This window comes from Leuresthes tenuis, unplaced genomic scaffold (assembly GCF_036924035.1).
Source record: "Leuresthes tenuis unplaced genomic scaffold, fLeuTen1.0.hap1 SCAF_17, whole genome shotgun sequence".
Lineage (NCBI taxonomy): Eukaryota > Metazoa > Chordata > Actinopteri > Atheriniformes > Atherinopsidae > Leuresthes > Leuresthes tenuis.
In genome coordinates, this window is record NW_027325371.1 from 23,704,584 (window position 1) to 23,711,759 (window position 7,176).

The window sequence follows — 7,176 nt, forward strand, 5'->3', positions numbered from 1 at the left end:
GGACCATGCCCTCATCACCGACTTCTACAGAACCCACCCTAACAAGCCTGGTGGGCCGCCTAAAGGCGGTCGTCGGAGGGGGGGTACTGTCACAGCCACTGCTGTGACACCTGGTTCGTAACTCACCTGTGTTCCATCTTCCCTTGATTCCCCCGTTAGTTTAAATACCTGGTCTTCTCCGCCTTTCTTTGCTCGTGTGTTAATGTATTTGTTATGCCTGTTTGGTTCACGACCTGGATCCTGACCCTTGGTGTTTTGTGGATTATTTTCAGTTCTTGGATTACCTTGGTTTTTTGTTCCGGTCCTGCAGGCCGACTTCCCTGCTCACCAGGCCAGGTTTTTCCTCTGTGTGAGATTTTCTGTTAACCAATAAACTTTTGTTTGAACTAAGAGTTCTTGTTCTCCTGACTCTGTGACCGCACCGGGGCCCACACTTCATTACGGTGTGACACCGGGTTTAGATGGGCTTCCTGCAGAATTCTATCTGACCTTTTGGGACCTTTTATCATCAGACATTTTAGATGTTTTTAAAGATTTTGAAAAACTCGACCGACTGCCTGACAGTTTTAGAGTGGGAATAGTGACTCTACTTTATAAAAAAAAATGATAAGACTGACCTAAAGAATTGGAGGCCCATCACACTTTTAAACTTTGACTGTAAACTTTTTAGTAAGGTTTTAGCGACACGGATGTCCTCTGTTTTAGAGGAGGTAATTCACCCAGACCAGGCTTGTGCAATCTCAGGGAGACAACTCACCGACAGCCTCGTACTGATTCGAGACATCATTGATTACGCTAGAGACAGAAACACCCGGCTTGTCATCTTAAATTTAGACTTTGAAAAAGCCTTTGAATAAGGCCCGATTGTTCCTACTTGGTCAGCTGAGGAGCAAGTGTCTCAACCAAGCAAAGCTCACCATGGGGAAGGTGGCTATGCCAATTAGCCTGATGCCCTGCTCCCGCAGTGACGGATAATCGTACTGTGGTTTCTCTTCATAACGTACAAGTCTTTCGCCTTTTACTAAAGACTTCCGTGGAGAGCAGCACTAATGAGTTGTTTCTATTTTTGGCAGGCTTTACCTTTGCGGGTGAAGCCCTTTCTGTCTGTGCAAAAGAAATGTTGTTACTGTGCAGAGTGACTTCTCTGAGTAGAGTCGCCTTACTTGTTGCGACTGTGCCGATGTTCGAAGCTGGAGTGCAAAGTTGTTGCTTGAATGGTGCTCGCTGGAGCGTGCAAGAGTGCAAAGTTATACCATTTAAAAGGGCTGAAGAGTGCTCAGTGCAGCGGGTGGGCGGAGGTGCAAAGTGACACTCTGGCCACCTATGGCCATAAAAAGAACACCGCTACAAGTGCGCATTGTGCCAGGAAGGGCCCTCGGACGTGAACCAGTGGACAGTTATCGCTTCTCTGCCTTTTGGCAAAGATCAAGTGTAGTATCTGTTCTTATCAGTTTAATATCTGATATGTCCTCTATACGAGGACTACATATTAAATGGATTTTTAGCAATAGGAGATGAAAAAGGAGCTTACTCCGTTCACTCCAAGCATCGACCCGGTACTGCAGTGCCGCTGGGAACGGTGCGCTCTTCTCTGCTCTTGTGAAAAAGCAAACAGCGGTGCAGGATGGAAGTTTCAGGGAGCCCAAGATGAAACTTTCTTTTAGTCCGCTGAGAAAAGAGAGTGAATGCGAAGTAGACTTTAACACGGCTCTGGGAGCGAGCCGAGTGCGGGCTAACCGGGAGAATTGCTTGAAAGAAACGGGACACCGAATGAGCGGTCAGAACAAAGCCTCAATACGGTGTTCCCGTGGTGTTTTTGTTGCTGCCTTGTCTTTTGCACAGAGTAAAGGACAAGGCAGCCATCGAATAGGGCCCGATTGTTCCTACTTGGTCAGCCAAGGAGCAAGGGGGGGGAGCAAGCGTCTCAACCAAGCAAAGCTCACCATGGGGAAGGTGGCTATGCCAACTAGCCTGATGCCCTGCTCCCGCAGAGACGGATATTCGTACTCTGGTTTCTCTTCATAACGTTCAAGTCTTTCGCCTTTTACTAAAGATTTCCGTGGAGAGCAGCACTAATGAGTTTCTGTCTGAGCAAAAGAAATCTTGTTGCTGTGCAGAGTAACTTCTCTGAGTAGAGTCGCCTTACTTGTTGCGACTGTGCCGATGTTCGAAGCTGGAGTGCAAAGTTGTTGCACCAGCGAGCACCATTCAAGCAACAAAGGGCTTCACCCGCAAAGGTAAAGCCTGCCAAAAATATGTTCATAAGTGGGAGAGGTGTTCAGCTGCAAGAAGGTGTGAATGTCCACCCATAATTCCTGAAAAATTGGTAAAAAAAAAGGTGCGAATGCCCAACCATACATCATCAAAAGCAGGAGTGGATGTGTTCGGCTAACGTCCAACCAAAGTTTGTACCCATTTTTCCGTAATTATGGGTGGACATTCACACCTTCTTGCTGCTGAACACCTCCTCTCCCGCTTATGATCATGTGCGGTTTGATATTCGAAAAGTTTCTTTCATGTTTTAAAGCAATTATTGATGGACATTCAGACCTTCTTGCAGCTGAACCCCTCTGCTCCCTCTTTTGATGGTGTATAGTCGGGCTTTCGAGCCTTTTCTTCCCGGTTTTTACAAATTATGGTTGGACATTCAGACCTTCTTGCAGCCAAACAGCTCTGCTCCCGCTTTTGATTATGTTTGGTTGGATATTCACACCTTGTCTTACCCGCTTTTTACAAACTTTAGTTGGACATTCACACCTTCTTGCAGCTGAACAACCTCGGCTCCCTGTTTTGATGGTGTATGGACCGGCATTCTTACTTTTTCTAACACATTTTTCAGCAATTATGGTTGGTGATTCACACCTACTCACAGCCGAACAACTCCGCTCCCGCATTTGATGGTGTATAGTCGGGCATTCTCACAATTTCTTATCAGCTTTTTACAAATTATGATCTGACATTCACACCTACTTGCAGTCGAACAGCTCTGCTCCCGCTTTTGGTTATGTTTGGTTAGATATTCGAACCTTTTCTTAACTGCTTTTTACAAACTTTGGTCGGACTTTCACACCTTCTTGCAGCTGAACACCTCCGCTTCCGCTTTTGATGGTGTATATTCGGGCAAACGAACCTTTTCTTACCCGCTTTTTACAAACCATGGTCGGACTTTCACACCTCTTAGCTGAACAACTCCGCTCCCTCTTTTGATTGTGTACAGTCTGGTATTTTAACCTTTTCTTACCCGCTTTTTACCAACTATGGTCGGGCATTCACACCTTCTTACAGCGGAACACCTCCACTCCCTCTTTTGATGGTGTATGTTCGGGCATTCAAACCTTTTCTTACACGCCTTTTACAAACTATGGTAGGACATTCAAACCTTCTTACAGCGGAACACCTCCGCTCCCTCTTTTGATGGTGTATGTTCGGGCTTTCGAGCCTTTTCTTCCCCGGTTTTTACAAATTATGGTTGGACATTAAGACCTTGCAGCCAAAAACCTCAGCTCCCTCTTTTGACATACATTGTCGGGCATTCGCACCTTTTCTTACCCGCTTTTTACAAACTATGCTCGGAGATTCACACCTATTCACAGCCGAACAACTCCGCTCCCGCATTTGATGGTGTATAGTCGGGCATTCTCATCCTTTCTCATCAGCTTTTTGCAAATTATGATTTGACATTCACACCTACTTGCAGTCGAACAGCTCTGCTCCCGCTTTTGATTATGTTTGGTTGGATATTCGAACCTTTTCTTAACTGCTTTTTACAAACTTTGGTCGGACGTTCACGCCTTCTTACAGCCGAACACCTCCGCTTCCGTTTTTGATCAAGTATGGTTTGACATTCGCACCTTCTCTCACCCGCTTTTTCTATGGTCGGCCATTCACAGCTTCCTCTCCACCATACTTGTATGGTAGGATATTCCCACCCACTTGCATCTGAAGACATCCGCCCCCACATTTGTTGATATTTAGTCGGTCATTCGCACCTTACCCGCTTTTGGCAAACTATGGCCTTCTTGCAGCCAAACACCTCTGATCTCGCTTTTGATGATGTAAGGTTGGGCATTCAGACCTTGCTTCACCTGCTTTTCACCAAATATAGTCGGACAATCACACCTTCTTGCAGCCGAACACTTCCGCTCCACCTTTTAGTGTTCTATGGGGCATTCACACCTTTTTTTTCACCGCAGTTTATAGATTATGGTTGGAAATTCTCACCCACTCTCATCCGAAGACCTCTCCTCCCGCTTTTGTTAATATATAGTCGGGCATTCGAACCTTTTCTTACACGCTTTTTACAAATTATGGTCGGACATTCACACCTACTTGCAGCCGAATACTTCCGCTCCACCTTTTAATGATGTATGGTTGGCATTTGCACCTTTTCTTACCCTCTTTTTATATTGATTGCTGAAGATTGAGTTGTTCTTTCTCAAACTACAACATTTTTTTAATTGTTGAAACTTGATTTGAAGTGGATAAATAAGGAGGACAAACAGTTTTAAGTCAGGCTGATAGAAGGAATTAATTTTATAGCAAAATCTGTACTTCGTCATATGTTGAGAGATGCTTATTGCTGAAGAAGTTCTTTCTCATTCTACAAAATACAACGTTGTTTATCGTTGAAACTTGATTAGACATGAATAAATATGAAGGACAAAGCAGTCTTATCTTGGTTTGAGTTAAGGAATTCGTTTTATAGTAGAATCCGGATTCCAGATTCCTGAAGAATGAGTCTGGTTCTTTCTCATAATACAAAGTTTGTTATTTATTGTTGAAACTTCATCAGAAGTGAAGAAATAAATGAATGCCTATCAACAAATGTGGGATCTAAACTCTAGCGCTTCCTCTAAAATAATTTCCTTTCTCAATTCAGAAATGTGTGTAAGTCACAACACCCGCGACACCAAAACGGCTTTCTTTTCTCTCTTTTCTCTACACTCTGCACTGTGAGCACACACACCAAATCAGAAAGGCTTATTTCTCTCTTTTCTACATTATGGACTGTGGGGACACAAAACCGCTCTCTCTTATTTTTTTTTATTGTGTACCAGGGCGTTGTCTCACGTATTAGATTATGCTTAAGATACGAATGGGTTTATCAGTCACATCAGAATCCATACATACTGATCCTCCCAAAACACAAACACACTTTGTTTCTTGTGACAATCAAGTCAGCGAAACAGCGTATACACGTCAAGACACTGAATCAAGAACTCATAAGTTTGGCAGTATTGCTCTGCCGTCAGCAATCATACACCCATTTTATTTTCGTGAGACATGTGCAGGCACCTGTTCATCTACTGTTCTATCACTATGAATTAGTTTATCTATTATCAATAAGGATACTTCTACAACTACTATCAAAGTATGTCCGGACTTCTTATGTTGTCAGTTGCTATATATGAATAAGTGGGTAGCTACTGACAAGCATTAAGCATGTCACACAGCCCAAACATATAACATTTCAGGACACAGCACACAGTTAACAACCACAGTGAAGCGTGTCAAAGCCCAAACATAAAACATTCAACAGGAGACTTACACAACACATTCAAATCAAACAGTCAGACAACATACAAGAACATATACCCCAGCCGGCATTGCTCCCTGCCTATTTTCCTACAGCTCACTATGTGTGCGCACACCTTTATTCACAAACTCTTCAACTTATACTCTTTTACCGAAGCTGCTACAGCTCGATTGGCCAAATAACCTTAGATCCTATTTCGGTGAATTTGACATCTGCCTTACATGTAACAGATTAGCGGTTTAGCAGCTTTAATTTACTTTGAGTGAGGGAATTCATTTTATAGCAAACTCCGAAATCGTGAAGAACTCATGAAAGTAAGCTTATTCTCGGATTCCGGAAACTTTAGATTTGCTCTTTCTTTTATTGCAAAGTACAACTTTGTTTTTTTTGTTTAAATCTTTCTAGACATGGTAAATATGAAGGACAAAGCAGTTTTAACATAGTTTGAGTGAACAAATTCATTTTATAGATAAAATCCCAAGAGTCTGCTGAGAAAAGAGAGTGAATGCGAAGTAGACTTTAACACGGCTCTGGGAGCGAGCCGAGTGCGGGCTAACCGGGAGAATTGCTTGAAAGAAACGCGACACCGAATGAGCGGTCAGAACAAAGCCTCAATACGGTGTTCCCGTGGTGTTTTTGTTGCTGCTTTGTCTTTTGCACAGAGTAAAAGACAAGGCAGCCATCGAATTGGGCCCGATTGTTCCTACTTGGTCAGCCGAGGAGCAAGGGGGGGAGCAAGCGTCTCAACCAAGCAAAGCTCACCATGGGGAAGGTGGTTATGCCAACTAGGCTGATGCCCTGCTCCCGCAGTGACGGATAATCGTACTCTGGTTTCGCTTCATAACGTACAAGTCTTTCGCCTTTTACTAAAGACTTCCGTGGAGAGCAGCACTAATGAGTTGTTTCTATTTTTGGCAGGCTTTACCTTTGCGGGTGAAGCCCTTTCTGTCTGTGCAAAAGAAATCTTGTTACTGTGCAGAGTGACTTCTCTGAGTAGAGTCGCCTTACTTGTTGCGACTGTGCCGATGTTCGAAGCTGGAGTGCAAAGTTGTTGCTTGAATGGTGCTTGCTGGAGCATGCGGGAGTGCGAAGTTATACCATTTAAAAGGGCTGAAGAGTGCTCATTGCAGCGGGTGGGCGGAGGTGCAAAGTGACACTCTGGCCACCTATAGCCATAAAAAGAACACTGCTACAAGTGCGCATTGTGCCAGGAAGGACCCTCGGATGTGAACCAGTGGACAGTTATCGCTTCTCGGCATTTTGGCTAAGATCAAGTGTAGTATCTGTGCAAAAAGCGGGTAAGAAAAGGTTAAAATACCCGACTGTACACAATCAAAAGAGGGAGCGGAGTTGTTCAGCTACAAGAAGGTGTGAAAGTCCGACTATGGTTTGTAAAAAGCGGGTAAGAAAAGGTTTGTATGCCCGAATATACACCATCAAAAGCGGAAGCGGAGGTGTTCGGCTTCAAGAAGACGTGAACGTCTGACCAAAGTTTGTAAAAAGCAGTTAAGAAAAGGTTCGAATATCCAACCAAACATAATCAAAAGCGGGAGCAGAGCTGTTTGACTGCAAATAGGTGTGAATGTCAGATCATAATTTGCAAAAAGCTGATGAGAAAGGGTGAGAATGCCCGACTATAC

At 43.9% G+C, this 7,176-nt stretch overlaps 3 non-coding genes and 2 pseudogenes across 3 annotated transcripts; all 5 read left to right on the forward strand.

The window, feature by feature from the left end:
* Window positions 1–977: 977 nt before the first annotated feature.
* On the forward strand, window positions 978–1,091 carry LOC140274125 (U5 spliceosomal RNA). Its single transcript, XR_011908106.1, has one exon. It is a non-coding gene; the product is annotated as a U5 spliceosomal RNA (small nuclear RNA).
* Window positions 1,092–1,399: 308 nt separating this feature from the next.
* LOC140274209 (U2 spliceosomal RNA) lies at window positions 1,400–1,590 on the forward strand. The gene has a single exon (XR_011908184.1). It is a non-coding gene; the product is annotated as a U2 spliceosomal RNA (small nuclear RNA).
* A 413-nt stretch (window positions 1,591–2,003) lies between these two features.
* Window positions 2,004–2,132, forward strand: LOC140274347 (U5 spliceosomal RNA; annotated as a pseudogene).
* A 4,226-nt stretch (window positions 2,133–6,358) lies between these two features.
* LOC140274119 (U5 spliceosomal RNA) lies at window positions 6,359–6,472 on the forward strand. The gene has a single exon (XR_011908101.1). It is a non-coding gene; the product is annotated as a U5 spliceosomal RNA (small nuclear RNA).
* Window positions 6,473–6,780: 308 nt separating this feature from the next.
* Window positions 6,781–6,869, forward strand: LOC140274110 (U2 spliceosomal RNA; annotated as a pseudogene).
* The last annotated feature ends 307 nt before the right edge of the window (window positions 6,870–7,176 follow it).